The sequence below is a fragment of the Empidonax traillii genome, unplaced genomic scaffold, assembly GCF_003031625.1.
Source record: "Empidonax traillii isolate 1590-97213 ecotype Southwest subspecies unplaced genomic scaffold, ASM303162v1 scaffold65:size4453928, whole genome shotgun sequence".
Lineage (NCBI taxonomy): Eukaryota > Metazoa > Chordata > Aves > Passeriformes > Tyrannidae > Empidonax > Empidonax traillii.
The window spans coordinates 1,803,133-1,828,245 of record NW_020955258.1 but is presented as its reverse complement, the minus strand read 5'-3'; the positions used below and the strand labels follow the sequence as shown (position 1 = coordinate 1,828,245).

At 40.1% G+C, this 25,113-nt stretch overlaps 1 protein-coding gene across 1 annotated transcript in view; it reads left to right on the top strand.

Annotated features, from left to right (window-relative positions):
- PARD3B (par-3 family cell polarity regulator beta) overlaps positions 1-25,113 on the top strand; it is a 392,632-nt gene that overhangs the window by 315,241 nt on the left and 52,278 nt on the right. The gene's annotated exons all lie outside the window — the stretch shown is intronic.

The window sequence follows — 25,113 nt, the reverse complement described above, 5'->3', positions numbered from 1 at the left end:
TGGGAATCATGGCATTTTTATGCGGGCTGTGAAGTGTGGCTTCACAAGACTGATTGCCTTTCATGGCCTTTCCAATAACTAAGTGGGAAGGAAAGAACAATTTTTAATCCTTACTGTCAAGCTTCCAGCATTAAAGAAAGATGGTCAAGTTTTTTCCTGGGTTAAAAGGAAAACAGAAATTCCTTTGAGTTGATGATGTACCCACCGTTATGATAATTTTAAAATTGGTTGCTTCTGGAATTTGGGGCTAAAAGAACATGAGAATTCATTACTATTAAGGCATTAATATATCAATGTTGGCTTTTTCAAACCAACGTATGAGTGTGTGGGCAAGATATACAAGTCTATGTTAAAAGAAGAGCTGACAGAGGACAGACATGGGGACCTTAAGGAATTGTGCATGCTTTGAGTTCATATTACAGTCTGTAGTGTCTCCCCATAGCCTCAATCTGTGCTATGTAATACCACACTCGTTAATTTTGGAGAAATTTGTCAGCACAGATATAGGAGTGTTTCCAGTTTGTGGCGTCACAGTACTTTAAAAATGTCTACTGAGTCATTGTTATAAATAGTAATAAAACACTTCTGACATAAATCTAAGTTTGTAGTAGGGAATGGGCCAAGTATCTCTCTCTTTCTCACCTAAATCCAGTATGGTAGAGTTCTTTCCAAACATAATGACAGTGCTTTTTTCTTCCATGTTATTAACTCTTCCCCTACTGCATGAAGTAAGAGGTAGTGATCCTAGCTTTTTGCCAGCTAGCCAGTTTCTCTTCCTAGAAAAGTCTTGAGGCAGTTGTCACTGCAGTTCCACAAAAGTTGTAGTAAAGGGATCAAAAACTGAGTTTGTACTAACTCAGTAAACCAAGATCTGAGAATTTCCAGCAAGTGGGAGTCCAAATTCAGGTTTGTGTATCTTTCAAATATAAATACATACAGCAGTAACTCTGCTGGAGTAAGACATTGTTATAAAAGTTGTTTCATAATTTCAGTTTCTGTCCTCTTTTACTTGATTGATTGTATTGTGGTTTTGATTACACTGAATGAACTCTTGACCTGCTATGGGGACGAGATCGAGGTCCCAGAAAAGTTTGGATTCGGTGTTCAGATCCTGGATTTCAGCGTGGATTTAGCTGTAGTTGCATGATAACATGATAACTCAGTGAAAAACTAAAATGAAAACATCTTACAGAAAAGTTACCTCATAGCTGAGCCCATGATCAGAATCACACTGAGAGCCTGTTCCATCTGTGTTGATTCTGTACTGAAAGACCAACAGTCCCCAACAACTTTGCTTTGTTGAATTTCTCAGGCTTGTAGAGGCTGTTTAACCAGATTAGGAAAAAAATAGGAAATGTGGAATTCTTATTAGGCTGCCTTTGTTCTTTTTTTTAATCTTTATTTTCTTTGTCTGAGAGACAAAATGGTGTTGTTATTCACCAGCAGAAATGTGCCAAACATGAATAATTCTATGTGAATTTATGCAGTGGGTCGTGAGGTCTCAGCCAACAGTTGTCGAATAAAGTGGCAACTTCAGGCAAGGAAATCTTTCTGTGCTAGAGAGAGAGTATTGAAAGGAGGAAGAGATGTGGAAAGAAAAATCCCTGGATAACATGTTAATTAAAAAAAACAACCTGCTTCCAAGAGTCAGTTATGAAAAGTACCTTGTCTGCCTCAAAATGATGGGAAAGGGCTATAATGGATTTTTATAAGCCAAACCGTAGTTATTTTGTGTTTGTAGGGCTGAACATTTATCAACATATTTGTCATGTAAACGCTTATGCTTTGGTCTTGCTAATGCATGCATGCCTTCTCTCAAAGTTTTGCTATTAATTTTACTTTAGATGGATGGCTTTTTCTTCCACCCATGACTCTCAAGTTGTAATATAGTGTGTGGAGACTTGATCAGTGACTAAAGCAAATGGGGCTAGGGGTAGAAGGAGGATTTGAACACAGAATAGATTGCTTTATTTTGGTCTGAGAATTCCAGTTATGTGCTGTTATGATAGAGAATCAAAACTCATCATTTGAAACAAGAAATAAATTTTTATTTTATATTATTTTTGCAGACTAATGTATTAGCATAATTAATGCCTTTTAGAAGTCGGAGGCTATTCGTGAAGTGTGAAGCTCAGTGGTCAGATAAGAGCTGCTCGTGGTTTGCATGCACTTAGTTCCCCTTTTCTCATCACCAGAATCCATTGAGTGTTCCTGGTTCATTTTTCACGGTAAATTCACAGTTTAAAGTGAGAATGTCCCTCCCTGTGCAGAAAAGCAATAGGCTGCACATGTATGAAGTCTGCTGCTGTAATCTTTATGAAGTATATGTTTGCTGCCTCCAGCTCTGCTCCTCGGGGCACACAGAGACCTGCTTCACACTGCTGTTTATGTACTAACGTCCTGTTTGCTTCCACTTACATCTGGCATCTCAGGGGCTTTTTGCTTTGGGTTTTTGGGGGGTTTGCTTTGTGTCTTGTTTGCAACTGTTGTGTAACGTTCTTCTGCACTGCTTCACAATTGTTGATTTTCATTCCAACGATGACTATATTCAGTGAAATAGAAGTAATTTTTTGTGTATATTTTGCTGAAAGCTTTGGAATTCTTAACTAAGAGAGGTGCTATATAAATGTAAATTGTCCTTATTAGTGAATATAGCAAAAGCATTAACATGATCAGTGTATTCTGTGAATGTTAAGTTGGAGTGGAAAAAAAATTAGCTGGCAAAATCACACATTTCTTTGTAAATCAGGCATTTTTCTGTTTATTTCTAATTAGCCACAATTTTCTGTAATGCAAATGGCATCCCTAAGGATGGTGCAGCCTGCACAGCCACCTTGTGCAGCTGGGGAGCTCGCAGGGTCTTTGCCTGAGACGCTGTACGTTTCCCAGCCTGTGGCAGAGGCTGTGTGATCTGTGGCCCATATGTTCCTGGAGCGGGTGGCAAGTCACATCTCTGAGTTTAGTCATCAAGGCTGTGCCATGACAGGGCTAAGTTGCACCATGGCAGAGTCTAGGTGTCAGACCAAAGCCAAAAGAGCAGATGCACAACACTATTATCACTTAAATGTCAGGCATGTCACGCAGTGCAACCCTTTCTCACATTTCGAATAAACAATTTCCTCTTTTTTCCTCCTGTGAAGATGGTGCTGTCAAGTATATCCAAACACTCCATCTCTGGAAAGGTTCTAGAGACTTTGCTCAACTTATTTTCTCAGCCCAGAACTATGAAACACTGAAAGTCTGATGCCAAACTCATTGCCAAGTATGATTCTTCATTTATTTATGTGTCTTATCTTGGGGAATTTCAAAGTGCTGGTCTAACAAAAACGAATACAGTTTGTCTTTGTTTAGCAAGAATAGATTCAGAGCTGTATCTTGTTGCAGTTTTATAAAAATACTAATAAAAAGCTGTCACTGTTTTATTACACAGGATTAAAGCCCACAGCCCCAGTCTAATCCAGCTTTTTTTTTTTTGTTTTTGAAGATGCTGTGTTGGGTCCCACTGTGCAAGATCTTAATTTCTGCAATGTTAATTAATTAATTGAAAAATGGATCTTCCTTCCTGGATGAAAGCATCCTTATGGCAGCTTGCACTCTTTCAGAATGCTCAATCTAGCAGCATACAAAGTTGAAAATGGGAAAATGAAACCCATACCTCTGTGCAACCCTGACTATATCCATCACATCCTGCCCTCAGAGCTGGCCATAGTCATGAGAGAGAGGGACAAGACTGAGCAGTCTGCCTCTCCTTCAAAAGGGTAACATTGCTGTGTGTGTCCTGAGGAATCGAATGGCAAATATAAGCTATCTGTAAGCCTGAGAGGAGAGTAAAAAGGGCCCGAAGTTTTGAAATTTAGCAGAGGGAGCCTTTACCAAAAGACTAAATGCTTGTCTTTTAGACATCCTGCTCAATCCAAGGCCATAGGAATCCAGAGCTGCACAGGAAAGGATTTGTTCAAAAAGGGCAAACTAGGGTTACCCAGATGTGTTACTTAGCTCTATACGTCTCAAAAGCCAGAAACTGAAGTTATCTTGTTCTCAGTTCAGAGCACCATGGGCACTGCTCATTGTGCATCCATTTACAACACCTTTTGTCACTGACTAGCGTAAAAGCAATGCACTGCTGTAGGAGCGGGTGGTCCTTTACTCAGGAATGATTATTCTTTAAGATGGATATCATGGAGGCAAGGTGGAAATTGAATGAGGCTGTGTAATGTCTATGTGCCCATTGCCACTGTGCCTTGCATTACTGTGGAGAGAGAATTATGGCCATGCATTGGAATATTTTGATTTACAGAGTGTGACAAGTGCAAGCAAGGTGTGTACTCTCTCTTACCATATAGCCTCTTCCACTTGGTATCCTAAAATCGTCTATGCTATTTCCCTGTCCTGTACTACTGTACATCGCTGAAACTCTCCTCTGCGATTTATTCTTTCTGAAACACACCATAGGGCCTTCTGAACCCTTGTCTGCATTCTGGTCACTGTTCCCCATAATGTTAAAACCAGAAACTTAATGTTTGTCAACTTACTGCCCATCCTGGCTGATAGATTTCTGACAACAGCTAAATTCAGACTGGCATTGGCAAGTACAGGAGAAGTCTGGTGGTTTCTAGGTGCTCTCAGTAGAGCTGTCCTGCTGATGGGAGCAGGGCAGTCCAGAAAGTCCTTTGGCCACGAGTTCCATGGGAGTGTAGGTTGTGCCATTTGAAGCTACACTTGTACTGTGTTTTTTTATCCTAATTATACCAGCAATTTTCTTCCTCAGAACGGATAAATGGGTGCTGCATACTCCCTCTGCTCACTGGGGGTAACGTTGAGTAACTGGACCGCCTGGGACATGTTTAAACAAGCCTTGGGTTTATTTCCCAGCTATATTGGGGAGGGGTAAAGTTTCCTGATAGCATTCAAGCAAAACTACTTTACAATTAGAGTTCACTGTGCTACTTCTCAGGAACCCCTCATCCAGACCTTCCAACTTTGGGACCTGAGCTCTATCATTCCACTTCTCGTGGAAACCCCAAATTTCGTGGAACTCGGGTGACCCTGAGTGCTTTAGAGCGTGTCTAAGCAGAAGGAAGTTGTCAAGCTGCTGCTGCTGCCATGTAATGTGTGCATGCTTGTGCGAGGCCATGCATTCTTCAGCAGAAAGATTCTGTCAGGAATAGTCACAAATCTGCCTGCGTGCATCCTGCCTGCTAGGGTTTGCATTTGGATCACCTCACTTATTGACAGATGTGTAAAATTTTATATACTGCACTCCCACAACTCCCTTGTGACTGTCCTGCTGCAGATGCTGGTGAGCCTGAGTTTTGGCAGCTGTGTTAAGCATTCAGGTTTGTCTTGGGTTTTTTTCCCCTCCAGCCCTGTCTTTTCTTATGTGATATATTACTGTATGGAATTATTTTACGTTAATTCTGCATATTTATTGGTAATGTCCTATTCTTTCAGCCATTTGGATACAAATGCAAAAGATAGGTCCCTGGAGAGAAAGCCAGGTCTGTTACTGGAAGATGAGACCATACCAGAGGATACAGAGGGAAATGCAGATGGTGTTGTCAGCCTCTTAAATGTACAAATAAAGACAAAATGAGATCGTCCATGCAGCTGGAATGAAATCATATGGCCTTGCATGTGTTTCTGCCATAGAGTGTTTCCTAGTGTGAGCAAGAAATGCTAAATTCCATCTTATGCAGGCTGTTGTTTGACCAAAACCTCATACTTGCTTTTTTAACGAGCAGCAGAATGTGTATTAACTTTTCTCTGCAGAATGATTTTTTTAACAAAACACCATTTAATTTCAAATGCTAATATGTGTGTGGGGTTAATTAAGAAGCCAGAATTGACTGTAAGGCTGGTAAGCTCCAAGAAAGAGAGAGGAAGATCGTTATACTTCTGCTCATAGATAGCTATTTGTGAACCAGCTGATAATGTGCAAAATTAAGATTTCGTAAGTGGCATTTTAAATGAATGGTTAATGGCTGAAGATTAATTAAACTGAGTTGTTCAAAAGAGATGCTGTTGAAATCTTGTTTATAGGCCACTCACTTCCATACTAAAAGTGCAAACCCTAATAGCATTTGATATTTCCATTTAGTAGGCAAGCAATATAAGTAGATGTTTTCCTTGAACAAAGAGGTCTACTTAGTGGATGCACAGTATGGATGGATGGATGTAGCATTCTGTATACTGTGTTTTCTTCTTCCTAGTTAACAGTTGTCTGGTAGCAGTACAGACAGAGAAATGCATTTCCTCTGAGAATTTGGTAATCTTAAATAAAATTGCTAAATCTTATTTTAATTAAAGTGTAAAGGATGTGATTAAGTCTGATGTGGTTCTGTTTTCCCACTACTCTCCAGTAGTCTGTTCAACTTCATACACTTCAGGATTTTCAAAATACCCAGCTTTTCGTTGCTCCAGGTTGTCTTCTGTCAGAATGAGTCTCTTTGGCCCCATCATTAGCCTTGCTGAGTTGTTCTAGCTAAGAAAAAAAAAAAGTAATATGTTTCAGTCAGGTTTATTCGGTACTGCAGTTCTGGTTAAATGATAAATGTGAACCTAATCCCATTTCCCTGACTGAAGAGAAACAAGCAGAAGGTCATTATGCTGCTCACAGTTGTGAGGCTTGTCCTTCCAGCAAGTCCTTTGCCAAGAAACTGTTTGTTTTTCATTTGTTTTCCCTTTTGCTCGTCCCAGTTCCCAATCTTTTTATTAACCATCTCCTGTTTTCTCCCCCAGCTTCTTGACATAGTCATTTTGCCATATGATCTCCTGGCTTCTGGATATGTAAGTTGTTCGGAGAAAACCCTGGTGACTTGGCCTTGTGCAAACTTTGCTGTGCAGCCCACTGTAAGAGGAATCTAGGTTGCTGACCTCAGGGAGCTCACACTCCTTCCAAATGACTTTTCAAAAAAATCCTCTCCTAAGATATTTTCTAGCTGCTGCTAGTTAAATGGGAGAAAGGGATTCTTTCATTGTAGAGGTAATCTTGTTTTAGTAAAACTGACAAGAATATGAGGGCATGAGGTTTTGCTGTGCTAGACTTCTAAGTCCGTGAATATTATGAATCTCTGTTTTTTGGAGGTGGAAGATTTGGACATGAGGAGGAGCACAGTCCAGTTCCTGTGTGTTAGCATCTGTATGTTCAGACTCCCCATGGGCATGAGCTCACAGCAAGTTCTGATTTGACTTTGCACTTTGTTGAATTAAATAAATTATCAAACTATTCTTAAAAAATAGTCAACTTTAGAGGGCACAAAGAATCATTTCCCTAAAGTCTGAAATTGTGGACAAAGTGTTTAAGTTTGGAAGAGCAAGGAAAAAGGTTTATCACTGGACTGCTTCAAAACACTAATTAGCTTTAGTTAAGGGTAGTGATACCTGTACAGTAAGGATGGAGAAATAACTCCTAGATGTGACAGGGAAAATGGACATAGACTGACTGGAGCCATGAATGAGAATTTTTTTCAGCATCTTCACTTCTGTTTGAGGTTATCTAAGGTCAATGGGACCTGTGCTGACAGGTTCCTCCAAGTTACAGGTAAAAGAATCCCCAGCCCTCTTCCTCATTAAAGCAGAGAGGAGCATAACAGAGTCCTAGGAGTCTTGAAGCAGCATCCCACAACTTATCATATATTCTCAGAAACCAAACTCAGTTGGTTTTCTTAGGTCACCTTAAAGCAGTTGAGAAGAGTGCAGCACAGGGAATCGTGGGGCACAGCTCAGACCTGCCCGCACTGCCAGGTTATGCTCCACCAGGAACAATGCAGTGTCTCTGGTAGGGTTTTCCAGTATGACTGCTCGTGTCCAGCCAAAGTACTTAGCTCTGTGTGCTACTCACACAGCTTAACTGTGTAGTGGAAAGCTTACAATGGAAACTGTTGTCATCTCTACACATCCATAAGATGTAGGGAATTCTTACTGTACACTCATTTTTCTGCAGTCCCAGTTTACCTGGAGTTTACACTGGCAGATCTTTAAGATTTTACTCCTAATCCCAGCATAATAAGATATTAAAGGTCTAAGGGGCCCACAGATCTGACTTCAGAATGAGTCAGTGGGAACCTTCTCATGGAAGTCTAAAGCATCTAATAGCAGGATAAAACAACTGCTCCTAAAAATTATCCACAGCCTTATTCCCTGCCTGTGTCAAGAAGCCGGGGGCAAAAAGTTACCCAAGCACTTAGTAGGCAGCATTGTTGACAGAAGGTATAGGCAAAAGCACGAATCAGATCTTTTGGGTAGCAGAAAACTGTAAAAACTGATGCTGTTTGAAAAGCTGAAAATCACTCAATATTGTGCTAGCAAAAATATTGGGAGGACTGATTAGATGTGATGGAAATGGCTTAATAGGCAACAGGATGCTGAATAAAAAGAGAATAATTGTGATTATTGTCTGACAGCTGTGCAGAGCGTACAGTCGATGACAAACTCTAAAGCGTGCTATTTTTCAATCCATGATCATAAGTCCACTGGCACAGCCAGTAATCCAAGGGGTCACAGTAAGCCAAGAAATAGTTTATTGTTTCATCAGCTCAAGTCTTCTGATGTAGTTAAGTTGGTATATACTCTGAACCTCTGTGACTGTCCTTACGTTCCCATGAGGAGACCTGGCACCATCTGGAGTCCACATGTACTGTGGCTAAGGAGCAGTTTCTCTGGCAGGTCATGCCACAGCAGAGCATTTGTTGACATTGATCAAGGTATCAGTATTGATCTTGGGATGGTCTAAGAGAATTGTGACTGTTTTGTGGAGAGTGGTGTTAGACTCTTATAGAAAATGAAAGAAACAACTTGTCTTAAACTACATTGTGGTCTGCATCTTAGAGGAAGTGAGGTCTTTCATTAGGACAGAGGGACATGAGAAAATGATGTTGCTTCAGATAGCCATGCTAGTTATCTCTTTTTATCACTAACTTGTCCTTGATGTCTGGAGACCATTTTTAGAAAGCAGTGGAGGGTGATTGCATGAAAGATTTTATTCTCTTCAGTTGCCTGCAAAACAGATAGCTGCTTTTTTTTTTTTTCCCCAAACTGAAGTGGAGAAAAAAAAAAACCCAGCTCGAGATAAAAAATATGCAAGAGAAGTGAGCGTGAGATACCTCTAGAAAGTGCTAAAATTGAAATAAATGTAGCAGTCTTGTAGAGAAATAAATATTCTCTTAATTTATTTTTCCCCTTATTGTTTCTCTCCAGTTTCCTACTTATGTACCAGTAGGTGTGTGTCAGTTTTGCAGTGTCACAGCCCTCTGTTGAACATGCACTCTGGGGGGTTGTTAGCCACTTCCCTCCAGTGACTTGGAAGCAGTAAGGAGAAATGAGAAAGGGACAACTAATGTTTTAAAATTTCAAACAACATCTTATCATTCAGTCTTTGACCTATTTATGGTTTAATTCCTTCAATCACTTAATTTTAATCTTAAATAAAATTGTTCAGCATAATAGTATCTTGGGGGCATTTCTTCTCAAACCAGTGTTAGCTAGAACATGTCCTTCTGTTGTGGAGTTTATCTGTTATGAACACTTTGCCCTTAGGCTTAGATCCCTACTTGGTTCTGGATATGGTTATTACCTTGTAAATGGGAATAAACCGTAAATGATCATTAAAATATTTACATAAATGCATGTAAAACAATTTGTTTGAGACTGGCGTGTAAGTTTAAGCATGGAACATGTTTCTAATGTAAGTGTTGTATGTGGCCTGGCAATCGAAAAGTAAGCATCAGCAGTGCACCTTCGGAGGAATGGAAGCATGTTCAAAATGCGGTCGGTCTTGTGGCAAGATGGGGAGAGGGCAGCTATTTTCTATGCCTGAGTCACCATAATGCTCAATAATTGCCTGAAAGGATTGCTTTAATTGAGCACTTGTGTGCTGTAAGTGTGCTGCAAACCAGGGGACCTGGACTGCTTCTGCTCTGCTCTTGGATAATGACAGAGGAGGCCTTCTGTGGCTGCAGTCCCTGCTCTACGTGTCAGCAGATATTCCATAACACGGCAAGAGAGTGTGAGGTTGTGCAGGAGGACTGGGGAACAGCTTCAGAGTAATAAACCTGTTCCTAATTGTTATTGATTGGTAGTACACAAATGACAAGCAGTCTGTAGTCCTTCACCTGAATAAGGTATTTTTTCCTTTAACATCTTATGCTGTCCCTGATTTGAGAAAAAAACCAAACAAACAAACAAACCAAGAGGCAATTATTTTGTGCCTCTGTATACAATGGCAATGTTTAGGCAGCAGCTGCTTCAGAGAGGGGGAGAGTAAAGGGGACTGGGGGGAAGGGATTGATCTTTTCCTCCTTTTCTCTGTAAATACCACTGTCTGCATCAGTGGTGATGCTTTGACCTCCTTACTACAGAGCTTGAAAAGTCTCTTGCACTTAGTGACATGTTCGGGCTCCAAAGCTGAATAGGCAGAAGTCTCAGTCTCTTTCTTTGAATGCTGCTACAAACAGATCATCAATCTAAACATGATAAATGCTTGAGAATCCCTCCCAAAATTTAGACTCCTTAGTCTGAGTACCAGTATTTTTTACATGTCTGTGTGGCTTATGGAATAACAGAATTCTTTCATACCTTTTTGCATTTATTCTGCACTCTGCCTGCTATCTCATTACTATTAGCTGTGGCAAATATACCAGATGTCTGAGCAGCTTCATTGTTCTGTTGTTTTTCTTTTCAAGACCCTAGTGCATAGATAGATGTTAATTTCTCTTTTGTGTTAAAACTTCCCTCCGAGGAATAAGATTACCAGTGTTCAGTGTTCGACCAGTAGAGATACTGAGATCTCATATCTTCTGAACTATTTGTCTCAGTTTTTCTACTAGCTCAGTGGATTTATAGTAGTCTGTTCTTCTGTAATGCCCATGGAACCTTAATGTCCATTGACTTTAGCAAAAGAATTTTAACATGTTTTTAAAATGTTTTCTTTATTCCGAGGATTGAGCAATGATGCACAAAGACACCTGCTCTTCCAAGTGGGTGGAAATTGAAAATCATGCCAAGAAAAATGCTGTTTCTCAGAAAAGATCAAAATATGCATTGTTTAAAGTGTGGCATAAACAAAACAGATTATGTAAGGTTCATGGGCCCTTGTTTGGGATGAGATCACTCACTCATGTGTCCATACCTTTTCTGCTATCAGTGCTTTTTACTTACATTTAAAAAGCCATGCATGAACTTCTGGTTTCCACACTGACTTTGAAAAAGATTGTTAGAAAGCTACAGGCACTGTATCAGCACAGCTCCCATCGGAGCCACTGTTGTGCTTGAGTAACACAGCAGTGGTTCCAGACCTTTAAGAAAACACATTTCTTTAAAATGGGTCAGGAAACAACTGATTGATTTACAGGTAATAAACGTGAACAACTAGGATCTGACTTTTTTTATAAAGTACCATTTGTATAGTTACATAAGCTAGAAATTGTAAATTTATGTTGCACAGTGTGAAAAGCTTGAGGATTTGTGCCTGCCACTCAGTAAGATGACTGATATGCAAGTCCTGTTTCCACCAAAATAATTGGCAAAATCTCTGTTGATTGAGATGGGAAATCGGAATTGATTCGCCTGCCTGGTTCTCCGTGAAAGAATGAAGTGATATTTTCTTTTCTGTTTTATACTTATTAGTTTCACAGCCAGGTTACTGTAACTTGATCTTTTCTGTCATACTTCTGTATGGCTGTTTTTGTTAACCACTTTTATTACCTTTTGGTCTGTTCTTTGCATCATGCTATTGACAAAATGAGTTTTACATTTTTTTTTACCCCGAAGTTTAGAGCTCAGAATATGGAAAAGTCTGAAACATTAATTGGACTAGACTGCAGCATTTAAAGTAACCTATTCTATCGTCCATTTACCTCCCACATGAAATGAAAACTCTATTTTGATCTGAACTGTCACAGATAATTTCTGCACATAAAACACATCCAGAGACAGCTTTCAAATGGAGTTGTCACTTCTTATTTAGTAGGCTGGGGACTCTCTATTGTTGTCAAACCCTCTTTGCAAAAGCATCACTAACACACCGATTTGCACAGTTGTATGTAAGAGGAGGAATGGTTGTACAGCTTCCATGAAACAAAAATTGTTTGTAGCTGCTGGAGTCCTCTGCAGCTGAACTTACCCACTGCTTAAGAGAAAATTTCCTTTTTTTATATGTACTGTTTTTGAGCAGGTCTTCATAGTGTATGCTGGTATGGGGAGGGGTTGTTTTTAGTGTAATGCGGTTTTAGTGGGAATAATGATGATTAACATTTAAAAGCTAGTAACCAATATTCTGTTATTTTCCTTGACCTTTACTGGACCAAGCGTTTGGCTTTAATCTCCTCCCAAATTTCAAGAATTCTTAAGCAAGTGCATTGGGAATATCTCTGAACTGTGAGTACAGAACTGCTGCCTCTGAGTATATTCCAGCCAAGATGCTGAGGCAGGGCTGTAGGGCACTTGTTTCCAGACTGCTATTCTGATGGTGGCCAAAGTGGCCATCTGGTGAGGCCGGCTGGAAGACCCAGCTATGGTATCACAGAAGAAGACAGCTTAAAAGTTGAGAACTACGTTTCTTCAGACTTTATTTTTATAACAATTTACCTGCAAACGTGATATATTTTCGTAAAATAAACTTGCATTCTGGCCTCGCTTGTATTCTCATAATTTTATGCTATTGGAGTGTGCAGTTAAATAGTAGTAATATGTGATTTTTATTTCATTTTCCTCACAAGGTTGGAAAATTGACCAGGATTAGGGGGTGAAGAATTTGGTTAGTGTGATAAGTTGTCTTTTATTGCTGTCTCCACAACTACTTATGTAGGATTAAACAGCAAAACACAAGCTGGCAGAATGCTCTTCTGACCTAATTCTGCACCACAGCACAGATAGGAGACTATCTGCTGATCTATCTGATAAGCATGACTTTGTCGAATCCAGATGTATGTTCAGGAGTGAAAGGAGTGAAACACAGATGAGGCCCAAGAGCTGGGGTCTTACATTTTCTCCAGCTGCCCGAATTCTTTGTGTCTTCACTGCTGCAGCTGGGGCTGGGGGGCAGGACTGGGAGGAGGGAGGGAAGCTGCCTGATGCAGTGTGGAATCTACAGAAAAACAAAACTAAAAGCTAAAACCTCAATGTTACTGGTCAAAGTGAATTGCCTGTTTTAAGGGCCATATCGTCTGTAATGAAGCAAGAGATAAAGACTGGAAATCACATTCTGATTTCTAAGCTGTATACCAGGAGATTTGAGAGTTCTTTGTTCAGTGTGTCTCAAACTCCTTCCTGGAGAGTGACATGGTGGGGAGGGGGTTTCTCTGTTCCCACTTTTGCCGTAAATGTAGTGTATTCATGAATCAATTTTAATGGCTATCCCATGGGGAGCAGTGAATTAGATAAGGGGGAGGGGGGGCGGGAAGAGTAATTTTGTGCATTAATAGAGGATATACTTCAATGCAGAAAAATGAGTGAAGGAAAAGTCTTATGGTCAGTGTGCTTAAGTTAGTGATAGAGCACATCTGTGGGGTTTAAAACTTTGACATTTAAAAAAAAAATATAGCAGGCAGAAACTATCTTTCCTTCTCCTAAGTCTTGGTGGGCAGGTTTGCTTTCCTCTCTAAGTGGGACAGGTGTACAGAGCTGGACTGGATACAGCATACCCATCTATCTGCTGCTCCAGGAATGGAGGCTGTGATCCACATTTGTGTTTGGTTGGCCAGCTTATAAAGCTGAGGACTAGAGAAGTGAAGGGGTGTTTATCCTACACTGTAATATCCTACAATAGTAATTTTGTAGGCTGCATTCTCACAGGTATTTTGTGCATTCTTTTTACAGTTACCTGACACCAAAACAGCTTGGTCCTGTTTGTCCAGTAGCCCTATCACGTGGATAGTTCTTCTAAATAAAAGAAAAATATCTATTCTGTCTGTAGTGACTTTAAACAGCGTTGAGGCTCGCAGACTCTGAAATTGTCTTTGCACGTTACATTTGCCTCCTTCCAAGCGTCACTGTCAGGCATCCTGCGGATGGACCAGTATTGTTTCCATGCTACTTGTGCTCTGCCTCCTTTTACTGTTTCCATTGCTCTGCTGTGTACGGGAGCAGGACTGTCTTTTCATTACACATCTCTGCAGAGCTTATTGCAAACAGAGTTGTACCTCTGGTAGAGATGTTGCAGTGGTGTTTTGTCTGCAGGTGTTCCTGAGGTAGTCTTAAAGATTTGAAGGCCATCTCAAAATTACAGGGAGGCAAGGAAAATACCTATCAGAAGCTGGAGTGAGGCCACCCCAGACTACGTTGTTTAGTCCGGCCCTCACTACAGAATTTGAAAAGATCTGTACCCTCATGCATTTGTCTGACCTTTCAGAGGCAGCATATGCCAGTTCTTCCCCTGTGGTCCAAACTAACTAGCAAGTGACCTGCTCCAATCCAAAGGTGATGTGTTTAGGTTAATATTGGTGTGTTCTTCTGAGAGCACAGTACCATCCATAAAAACCCAACACTTCAAAGCTTGCTTTTCTGCAGGTCTGCCTTCAAAACATGAAGCAAATGTCCCGCAGCAATGCCAATTACTGACTCTTGAGAATATCCCTAAGTAGTGATCACACCCTCATTTCAAAGGCAATATGTGGGGCCATTATCTGAGCAGATACAGTGCATGTCACTGAAAATCCATTGATGATGATGAATTCTAGTTACTGATGACTGCAGCCAGATACAGAATGGTGAGTAGAGGGTAAAACATTAGCCCTTAAGCTCTGTGAATTGTTATCTGTAAACAGGTCAGGATTTCGTAAGAGCTCAAGGAAAATACAAAAAAAAAAAAAAAAAAAAAAAAAAAAAAAAAAAAAAAAAAAAAAAAAAAAAAAAAAAAAAAAAAAAAAAAAAAAAAAAAAAAAAAAAAAAAAAAAAAGAAAGAAAGAAAATTGGGAGTCTCAGGGAAGAAGTGAAGAAATAAGGAAAGAAGGAATAACAACACTAAACAAAGCATCCTTGGGGGGAGGGGAAAAGCAGATTAAAAGATTTTAAAAGGAAAAAATTAAGGATTTGAACAGTGACAGGAGCTTCTCTTTACAGACTGGCAGAAAGATGTTTGTGTGTAGAAGAGTTAATTCAGGTTTGAAGAAGTCCAAGAGTTACAGAAGAAGTTGAATTGCTTGGTTACTTAGAAACCTTCAAGGAGAAACATACAGGAAAATTATGGAAAAAATAGCTGCTAGAAATATTCTTGATGTGCTGTTGGATGAGTGCATTTGTGTTTGAAAATACTACCATGACAGTATTGGTTTAGTGTCCTGCATGTCATTGTTGAATGGGGTTAACTAGTATGAATCTGAAAGAGTTCAAGATTCTATTTTATTAAGTCACTTCTGCTCATGTGACACTCCTATATGCCGCCTTTCAGTAAAAAACAGAATTCCAGAGATATGCCAAGGTTTGATAAAGTTACCCTTCCCTAGTACAAGTACCTTTGTTTGGAAATAGAGGCAGTTTCAGCTCCCCTCATTTTCCTCAGTTGGTGTATGCACAATGTATTTTGTATATTTACAGTGGAATCTTACCGCTAGAAGCAGAACACGTGTTGATTTGCAAAATAGGGACCTACCTGCTTCCCTGCTGGATAATACCAAATGAGTGATTATCCCTTGCCTGTGCCATCGCTGACCACGGTGAGCATAGCCAGCTCCCCTCCCAAGTGAGCAGAGCTGCTGCAGTGGATGCATTCGAGGAGCTGCACCTGGGCTCCCGTGCTGCCCCTCCTGCAGTGCCTCCATCTGCTGTCCCCAGCAGGGCTTGTGACAGGAACCTTGGCTAACATCCTCCCGAACAGGAATTTCAGGAGCAATCTGAAGCCACAGTATACATGTGCCCTAAACATCGATGGTAGGTTGGTTCTTTTATTTATTCATCTTGTTCATGTTGCCAAATAGAGGCAACAGAAGAAGGTATTTGTTCTCTTGGTCTTGATTCAGAATACCTTTGCCATTAACCGCTCCCTCTGCTCGGTCTTTTCTGTAGCACTCGCTTGTCGGCTTTGACCATGTTCCCCAGGGTGAGATTTCTTCTCGTTTTATAATGAGGAACAGGACGTTCAGGTTTTTCTATGTGTTGCCACCAAAACCAATATTACAGCCAGACTCAGCAGCAATGATGGCAACACGCAATAATAACCATCCCACATGTGATTTGGATTAACTGCTCCTCTGTTTAGTTCATATAATGCTTCAACAAATGATCTGATTTGCTGTTTTCACATAATCCATCATTAATTCTTTGAGTTACAAAATTACATTTTTTAGTAGCAGATGGAGAGAGATGGGGGTCTCCTGCACTCAGAATGGAACTTCACTTTCTCTGACTGCAGCTATGTCACTTTATTTATCTGGTTTTTATTTTAAACTTAGTTTCCTTTTACAAGTATGAGGATTCTGGGGAGCAGTAATGCTTCTGTCAGAAATGTTGTCTTTAAGGCTGTTTTTAAGCATAGGGGGAACTGAATAGTAGTCACTGGTTGCAGACCTGGCTCTGGTGGTGAGGGGGGAGAGGAGTGGGTGTTTTGGCAGCATGCACAGACTACCTCCTCCTGCATCTGAGGAGGCTGCTGTTGTGGCTGCCAGAGGAAGCTTTTGGGCTCTTACAGGGCAGCCGTGGCACCCACTTGGCTCCCCATCAGTTGTGGCAGCAAGAGGAATAGGAACCATGATCTCAGCACTCTTCTACTCTGGGCAGTGCAGAAGAGCAAGTAGGAGCTTTGGGAAGTCAGAATTGTTTCCAGGGTTTGCGGAAGGGGAGTAGAGGTAGTGAGTTGCACAAAGACAGGGGAGGCTGTCTCCTTTCCTTCCTTTCCATGCATGAGAGGTGCAGAAGCTCTGCACTCCCTCTTCCCCAGTCTATCAGTCCTTTCCTAATTGCCTTCCCCCACCTAAAACCTTTTGGTCCTTGCCTGCCCTCCTCCCTTTTTCTCCCCACAACCTATTGAAATCTTTCTTGCCTTCCTCTTAGCCTTTTTCTGCCACTGCTGAATTGCATTTTGCCACCCAACGAATGAGAACAAATTAAACTACTTTATCTCGATCATTTGGGCAGCAAAATGCAATTTGCTTGTGTTGCTGCAGATCTTTGAGCCAACTCTGGTCTGGGCACTTTTATCACTTTGCAATCTAATCTGCTGAATATCTCAGATCCTCTTGCATTGAAAGAAAATGGGGTTTTTAGACAAAATTTTTTAAAAGCCAGCTGTGAATTTATGCACGCGCAAACCCACAGTGATATACATGTCCTCATATATCTCTATATGTATGTATGCACATATATAATAAATAAAAAATACATATAACACTTTGAAAGTCCACACCTAACTTGCTAATGTCAGCTACAGTTGATGGACAGCCAAGTCAGACTCTTTTTATAGTCCATTTCTAAAATGAAACTATAAATTTTAAACCCAGGCTTCATCATTACAGAGAAAAAAGCTTTTCCAGCCTATTGATGAAATATAACATTTGATAGGATTTATGAGGCCCAGATTCAGGAGGATAATTTGCAGAGCACTTAAAGCTCCTTTTTCCTGCCCTTTGCCTTCCCTCCTCTCAAATACACATACCAAAAAAAGCCATTAGTAATGAAAAATTATTAAGGAAGATTTTTCTTGATTCCATACAAATGTCAATTTGAGAGAGAGAAAGAGGAAGAAAACAGTTGCAGGAGCTCTTACAGTAAAGGGGTCTAAGTAGAGCCAGGCTGATTATATGAGAGGGATACTGGCTTTTACTGATAAATACATGGTGTGATTATTTGCTGTAATACAGTCATTTGTAATGTGTCTCTGTGTGTATGTGATTTTTAATAGTACCGGATGGAATTTATTTTTTTATCACATTGAGATATTCACAAACCAGCCACATGAAGTTAAAAATAAAACTGATACCCAGCTTCTTGGTATCTTGATAAAGTTTCCTTCTGGCTTGTATTACTAGAGTGATAATTTCAGAGGAAAAACATCTTCTGTAACTTGTGATCACAGTATCTGTCAAATGGTAGGAAATGAAGAAAACTGCCAGACAGTGTCAGATTTATTAACAGCCCTAAGAAAACTAAAATTAATGCATTTTCTCTTCTTTGATGGGTTGAAATGTCCATGTGCTGTACTTATCTTAATGGACAAGTGAAGGAAGTAGCACTCATCAATTAAGTTTCTAATTAAGCTGACTACAGCTTAGTCTGGAGCACATGCAGGAGGAGTATGTGCTTACCAGGCTGTACCCTCAAAGGTGTTGTGGGGGCTGTTAAGGAGTGCTCATCCCGCAGATGCCAGGAGCCAGCCAGCTTTATGCTGCCCTCAGGAACATGCAGGCAGCCACTGGACTGTGGAGTGTACAGTCCTGCCGGGCAGGGAGTGGGAGAGCCACAGAAACCCAGGCTACGCCTGTTCTGTGAGGGGAGTTGCTGGCTTAACTTCCATTGGAAAACTGTATTTCTGCCTGTTAATAGACAATCTTCAACCATTGGGGTTGAAAATGCCTATTTGGAGGAGTGCTGAAGCTGAATTTTTGTGAAACATGATGACAGCTGTTTTGAGGGGGCCTGGAAGGAGAAAACAAGGAGTTGTTTCATCTGTGCAAAAAGTAAAAAGAAGCAGCATATATTCTTTCAACAAGAATCTGCCGTCTTTCCATACGCTGGAATGGGGTCTTTATATTTTGGAAGGGAATGCAGCCTAGTCTTACACCAGACTGTGCCTTTTGCCACCCCTTGAATGGTGACAATTTGACTAAGTTATAAGATTTAGAGTACTTCCCACACTCATGATAGAAACTTGGCTGCTAACTTCAACAAAAAGTGCTTGTCCTGAACTGCCAGAGCCTATATATGTTTTTCTAGCAATAGGTTCTCCAGGCTACAGGGACCAAAGAGATTCTGTTGCTGGAATGAAGGATGAGGTGTCGTGATCAGTGTTCCCATATCCTTACACCCTCCCTGCCACAGAGGAAAAAGATGAGCTGATTCAAATGCAAAACACTAAAAAATGCCATGGAGGGAAAAGACAAAAATAGGAACAGCGGAGAGGCTGGAGCAGCTAGAGAATAAAGGGGGGTGCTAGGACAGGCCATAGTTGTGGATGTTATGTGAGTGCCTCAGTGTAGAGAGAAGTTTACTAATACTGCAAGTTTGATGTCTGTTAACGTGCTGGACATGGGCACGCTCATTTGAGCAGTGCAGAGTGGAATAAGTGCTGTTGGGTGTCCCATGCCACCTGAAGCCCCATCCTCACTGGCAGGCTGCTTTGAGAAGTGCTTCTGGGAGATGGGACTCAAGGATTGCTGAAAGGAGAGCTGCCTGTGAGACAGAGACTTGCTTGTATGGAAAGCCAATAATGGGTGGAGGAAATGAGCATCGCTGGCTGAAAGGTCTGAAAGGAAAAGCTTACATCAGGATGAGAACCGGGAATTGAGGCAGCAAGACAAAAACAGATGTGAAAGGACTTGTAAGGTGTGTCTCTAAACATGGCAGTTGAAACCATATGAGAATCATTGTGTAGAGACAGAGATGGGCCTGAACCAGAACACTTGCTTTAGCATTTCTGGTACTTCCCAGCCAAACACCCAGAGACAGGCTCGCTCTTCTTTTCCCAGGCAAGGTATGCCAAGAAATGGTTCTTTGTAGTTTGAAGATTCCATTACTTCATTTTTTTCCATTTTAATTTAACAGTTTTTTGTTACTAATAGAGAGTAGTGCTTACCCTCAATTTTAAACACCTGAAATTCAGCCCTGTCTTCTGCAAGTGGAAAAGTGGGAGTAATTTCCCGTTGGAGATGCAGTGGAGCTGCAGCTGTAAGAAGAAGGAGGTAGGAAAACAATGCACGTTTGGAAGTCCAGAAGCTTCTATTGCCCACATAATACAAAATATTAAGTTATATTAAGTAATAAAGTTATACTGCTTACTTTAGGCCCCTGAGTTCAGAAATACTTCCCCAAAATGCAGTTTGGTTATAAAGCGTTTAATTCTGTCAGTGTGATGAAAGCTAGTTGAAGGAATGTGCACTCCCCAGTCTTTGCAAATGCGAACAAAACAACTGTGCTTTGAGGAGCCCAGCTGCACCAGGCAGAGGTGCACAAGGAGGGAGGGAGCTGGAAGGGAAGACAGGGTTGGCCTTGAAGGCAGCAGAACTTTGCAAAAATCTATCTACCACTTCAGCATCTGGCAGGGTTTTTGTTGAGCGGTAATCACAAGCTAAATTTCCCATATGTAATTCCTGAGAGAAGCTAGTAGTAACTGATGTTTTGATTTTTGGGTCTATTCCTATGAAACTGCTCAGATCTCAGTTGTAGTTTGGAAATACTGCCCTATCATAGAACCAAAATGAGTTTACCTTCACGGTTGTCCCCTTGGTAAGATTGTCATAAAATTTTAAACCCCTTGCACTATTACAGTGCAGAAAATACAACTAAACCCATTTCTCTTGCACATCTGTTGAATGTTTCATGTGTCGTTTCGGTATGTATTCTGCATAAGTGAACTTTGGATCGTTATATTGGAGATGGGATGTTCTGAAGAGTGCGTATGGATTATACCCCTCTGTGAGAAGCCCTGTGTGTTATAAGTCATTTGAGCTCACTCAGTGGTGCTTCCATTTTGCCTTGCTTTCCCCCATAGTAAAGTGTGTTAGAAATAATTTCATTTGTTGTCTTTGCTTTGCATGAGCTTGTAGTTGGAACATTAAATGCTTTCTGTATAAGGCTTACACACTTCACCTTGCATGTGCCAGTGGCTTAATAAGAACATCTGCTGTCTCTCTGTAGCAAATCTGATGATTTTTCTGTGCACGTATATTTAGTTGTACATATAAATAGAATCCAGGCACTGTTAGATGCGTATGGAAGTGTACATCAGATTGAAATGGTAACATATGAGGTTTTCTGCAGTTCCATTTATGAAGTATCAAGTTAAAAACAAAGCTGTGAAGTAGCCAGAAAACTTTTTATTTCTGCAGCCAAAGGCATATGCTTGTACAGCCTAACCTAATTAGGTCTCTGATATGTTCTTAGAATGGTCAGTATTTCATGTGTTGTATCATTGTCTGCGAGTTGTTTTTTCATTATAGTTGGGCTTTTACGCAGCAGAAAGTAGGAAAGCATTGCTCCAGATGTCTGGCTCCTTTCACCGATTTTGTTGCTGTCTACAGCAAAATTTGAAGTTTAACTCTACAGTGCAAATTCCCTTTGAATCTTTGGATACTCTTAGACAGTATAGTACTGGAATATGTGTAGATGTCTACAAAGTACAGTGATTGGAGTGGCTGGTTTAAGAGGAGCTATAAAATGGTTCCAGCTGGAGTGCATTCTTGAGGTAAGCTCAAAATGCACTCCAAATTGTCAGCACACTGCTCAGGAAAAACACAAGAAACAAATCATCTTTAGTGTGCTTTGCTTCCCTTAATGCACATAAGGATAGTGTAAATGGAAGCTGGTCAATTTTCAACAGTTTGTGTAAAATTGTCCCTAGGTTTTGCTTCTGTACTTCAGCCTTTGTGCATAAATGCATCACACTGGGTTATAAGTATACCTGTGTGTATTTCTGTGGTCATAATACCATCTATATTTCAATAAGTATTGTGTATCAGTCCATTAATATTTATATGGAACTGAGAGCTTTGGTTCTTGCAATTTTTAATAAACATTGATGGTGTTACTAGTTTATACAGAGCATTCACTATGCTCCATCAAAATGGCAGCTCTAATTAGGTTCCTTGAATTAGCTAATGGATTTTGAGAAAGATAGCTTACAAAGCTCTTACAGCTGTCCAAGATATTCCTGCCATGGCAGAAAGACAAAAGGCCGCTGGAAGCTACAGACTTTAAAGCTTTGGAAATGCAGCTGACAGTTAAAAAAGATAAATTACATTTGTATTTTTTTCCCGTAAAAGTCCTGTTGCTGGATTAATGTTATCCTCATAGTGACCATTCATTAAAAACACCCAAAAAAAGCCAACTTCATTGTTGGATGTGTTTTGGCTCAGAGATCTGTGCTTTTCCCTGATGCTTTGCATATGGTGTGAATCTTTTTTTTTTTTAAGTGTAAGCTATATCTGTCACAGAATTACAGACACAGAGACTTTTTTTTCTTTTTTTTAGTTGAGGTTCAGTTTTCTACCTAGGCCAGGTATTAAAAAAGCAATCCACACGGAGGATTAGTTACCTCCACTGCAACGATGGCATAGATTGGCATGTGTGAACAAAGAGCAGGATGATATAGTCTCTAGTGTGAAACTTGGAGAGGTAATTTCTGGGAGAAAACGGATAGTTACTCTGGGCTTTGTAGTTTTCAACAAAATCTGTTTTAGAACATGGGCAGCAGCAGCTACAGTGAGCAAATTCTTAGACCCTTGATTCTTCTCTCACAAGGGAGTGCAGAAATTAAGACTGCACAGAATTGTCACCTTCTCTCCCTCCTGCTTTTGCTTTGTGTGTGGTAAAGAGAATTCCTGAGGGACTGTTGAATGGCTAATTTATTGGAAGTCTGTAAAGTACTTATTATTTCAGCTTTAGCGATAAGTTGAATAAACTTATTGCAAAAAGAAATAGCCTACAAGTGAAAAAACCTAGCTGCCAGTTGCAGGCAGGTGTGATAGCCATTAAGAAATAGAGTTACATTTCTAACCAAGAGTTCAACATTCAGCTTTTGCTTTGTTGAATTGTTAAAGCTGCTGCAAATGGGGTTTGGAGGGTTGAAAATCTGCTCTGTGTTGATGTGACCTATCTATTGTAAATATGCCAGCTGCTTCGCATCAGTAAAGTAAAATAACCCCTCCCAAGCTGTGTTGTAATACAAAGTGCCAAAAAAGGCAATTTAAGTACTTTGCCGTGTAAATCCAGATGAAATTACCTTGGAGAGAAGGCCTTCAATTATGCCTCACACGTGACTTCTGCATGATGGATAAAAGGCATAATTGATATCATCTTTAGTGAAGAAACCAGAAACTGTTGCATTGTCTAGAGGCTACTGAAAATACCAAGAAAATCTGTTTTTCATTATTTTCATTGTGTATTGTTTATAGAGAGTGGTGGTTGTTGTCAGCAGCTGAGTCCCTAATCTCCCTGCTTTCCTAGCCCTTCAGAGACAAGTGCACATCTCAGATCAACAAGACAGCAGTAAACTGGTTCCATGCCAGAAACAGACATGGCCATTAACCAGCCTGAACTGTAAAGGCATCTTTTTTTTTATTAGGTAGAATCTGATGATTGCCTTCTTTGATGAGGCACACAATACATTCAGAAGAAAAAAAGGAAAAGTCTTTTCTTTAAAAGAAAGATGACAGTCTGGCTACAAACAAGAAAATGGCTACCTTTTTTTCTTTCCTTTCTACTTGGTTGCAAATAACCTGTTTCTGTTAAGAGTAGCTCATACCATGTCTGCTTACAGTGAAGTCAAGCCTCAGCGTGCCAGTTTTGTTTCCATAAAACAACAAATTAGAGTATACCTCCTGTTATTTCTGGCCAGCTGTAGTCAACTATAAGTTACAAAGGAGAGTAATGGAGATGAGAAGTGGCCTGGTTTGAAAAGATGATGCTCATTTGAATGTCTAGGCCATCTGCCATGACAAACAGGAAAAGGTGGTGTGTGTCATGTGAAGGGAGGGAAACATAAAAGGATGCTTTGTGTCAAGCCACTGAGAGATATTTTATAAACAGTTTGGAAAAACTGAAAGTGATACAAATCTGTTGGTCTCAATCTTCAAATGGTTCTTTTGAGGCTACTATAAACATATTATGGGCTATTTGGGGAAAGAAAAGGTTAATGACACTGCTAATTCATATCATGCAAGGTTCTCTTTCCTTCTTTCTTCCTAATGAGTCTGTAGGAACCTGAGAATATCATCTTCTCTCTTTCCACTAAGCTCCTAATGTCAAGAGGTCAGTAGTGATGGTACAGGGTCAATAGGACTCAATTTACATCCAGACAAATGGTGGTCATGTGCTGCCCTAGGAGGCTTTGACCTTTTGGACAGAAGTGGTTGTACTGCTTTTATGTTAGCCTTCAGAATTGAAAGGTGACAGCTTATGTACCACTGAAGCACATTTATCATTTTTTAAAATATTGTAAAGCGGAGTCAGATTCAGGGACTTGAATATACAGGTTCAGATAAACTCAGATAAGTGTAAATAGCTTCTTCAGTGTCATTTGTTTTTCTGCAGTTTATTTGTGATTCTTTATATGTATATTATGTATGTAGAGAGAAACACATCCATCCAATGCTTCTCATGTCAGCCCATCTATACCGACCTTCTCAGATAGTCCTGTCTAAATGGAACAGAACTCAAAGTCATCTTACCAGTCACTTTGCACAGGTGTCCAAATCTAGTGTAGCCAAAACTCAGACTGGCTTTGAGTGAATATCAGAGAGTGAATCTGGAACCTGCAAGGCAATATCAGTGATATCAGCAAGGTATATCTGACAAGTCTTTCATTACGATACCATTCCTTTACTCAAGTGCATATGAAAACAACAAATGTTCATTTCTCTCTGAAGTCTCTTTCTCTTAGTGGTGACAAAGATGAAAGCTGAAATCTTGTAGAATTATGTTCTTATAATTGATTTTCTTTTTATCACTTCCCACTTCTCTTTTTATTCCCTCTTACTATTGAGGTTGCAGAAATATCCTCATGAGCAATGTAATACATCAGGGTAGAAAGACAAGGGCTGGAACTGAAAGAGTAACTTACTCGAATATTTATTTGTTATAACTTCAAAATGAAAGTTTTATTCAAACTGAAAAATATTCCTACATTCTCTGTTGGACTCCCATATACTGTACATCTTTGTAGACCACTGTGTTCCTTTCAGTATGTAAAATTAGTTTTGTTTTATACCAGATTGTGAATGGAAGATTGTCCATTTTCTAGAGTCTGTGAATCACATTTTGTCTTGGATTTGTTTGTTACTGGAAAATTCTCTAAAAGAAGAATTTTTTTCTTGTTTTGTTTTAACTTGGAAGCACCAGATGTTTGCTTAGGGGCTGACAGTCAGCTCAGTGATAGAAGTGGCTGGCAAAAAAGCAATATCAATGTTAGGAAAACCACTGGAAACAAAATGTCTATTGCCTCCTTAAATGTATATTTATATACAGCTTTAAGTG